Source organism: Triticum dicoccoides, chromosome 3B (assembly GCF_002162155.2).
Source record: "Triticum dicoccoides isolate Atlit2015 ecotype Zavitan chromosome 3B, WEW_v2.0, whole genome shotgun sequence".
Taxonomy (NCBI): Eukaryota; Viridiplantae; Streptophyta; class Magnoliopsida; order Poales; family Poaceae; genus Triticum; species Triticum dicoccoides.
The window spans coordinates 524,441,405-524,443,154 of NC_041385.1; positions in this window are offsets into that span (position 1 = coordinate 524,441,405).

A 1,750-nucleotide genomic window follows, 5' to 3' on the forward strand; every position below is an offset into this window, starting at 1 on the left:
AGAGAGAGAGAGAGAGAGAGAGAGAGAGAGAGAGAGAGAGAGAGAGAGAGAGAGAGAGAGAGAGCAGTATGAGCATGCAACCATATCCCAACTACCTAAATTAGTTCAACCGCCCCGTCCGTCCCTGTAAAATGCATATGCATGGGGGAAGCTTGCCGAATACTGTCCCCGTAAAAGAAGAGTAGCACCTCAATCGATTCACGTAGTACCCGTAAACTACGTAGTGTAACGAAACGTTGAAAATGACAAGTTCACGACGCTAATCTTTCCGTTTACTTTCGAGCACACAAGCTTGCACTGATATGTTTTTAGGTCCTTACTCTCACCTTCGACGTCATGTATAAACTATCTGTACTGTTCTTCTACTTTGAGTATGCGGGTACAACGGTATTGCCACGGCTCAGTGTTTTTTTTAGAGAGAACGTCGACCTTTATTAATCATGCAAACAAATTACATAGAGTCCCTCCCGGATGCAATCCGGAGCAGAGTGATAAAAACAAAGACTCAAAGAATTCAGACTAGACCTAGCTAAAACATGAGCTAAGACATTACGGTGCCGACGAACATGCTTGAAAGACACAGACGACAGAGCTCCACAAGCCGTCTTGATATCAGAAATGATCGAGCCCACCAAGGACCGGTCACGGGTCGAAGAACACAACCTTTGCACCACCGAGAGGCAGTCAGAATGGAAGATCACATGAGTGTAGTTCTCCTGACGAGCCAAATAAGCCGCACGACGAAGAGCCAGCGCTTCAGCCATTTCCGGGGATGAGACACCCAGTAGAGGTTCTGAGGCCGCCGCCACACACTGGCCGGTGTGGTCTTGCACCACCACACCCACCGCCGAAGCATTTCGCTCCAAAGCGACTGCAGCATCTGAAGACAGAAGCAACGTTCCTTGCGGTGGAGGAGACCACCAGGAGCTAGAAGCCAATATCTCACGAGTAGTTGCAGGTCCAGATTTGAACAAATGCTGAAAGATCATCTCGATGTAAGCACGCGCCCTCGCCGCTGTACGTTTCGGAGGAGGAGCATCAAGCTCATTCCGGGCAGAATTCTTGGCTTCCCAAATGTGCCACAAAGTGACCGTTATGATGGATATGTCTCGACCGGAGCCACGCGCTAGCAAGTTGAACGACCACTGCTTCGGGGAGATGAAAGATGAGCGACACAACTTGATCCCAAAAGCGACCTTGATCTCGTCCGAGATAGCTCGGGCATGAACACAAAACAGAAATGCATGTTCAATGACTTCTGGGCGACCACAGAAGAAGCAGTCCGTCCTCGTCGGGACCTGACGCCGCTACAGTTGCTCGCCCGATGGCAGACAGTCATGAGCAAGCCTCCAGAGCACAATTTTCATCTTGTTTGGAGCCTGGACATTCCACAACTTCTTCCACAATCTGTTCTCCAAGGACCAATTCGAAGATTGTCCCCCGTCGTTTGCACTTTGATCAGACAAGAAGCGACTCGACCTGGCCATGTTATAAGCTGAGCGGACAGTATACTCTTCGAATCTTGTGAAAGGCCAACGCGCAAAGTCCGGCTCTCCCTCCAAGTTGATAGGGATTTGGAGGATATCATTTGCCACCTTGTCAGAGATGAAGGCTCTCACAGTTTCCTCATTCCAACATTCATTGTCCTCATCAAACAAACAGTGCGCAGTGGCAGAAGCAGGAATTGGCGAAAGAGGCTGCAGCAAAGCCGGAGGGGTAGAAGGGATCCAGTGATCCTTGAGGATATGGG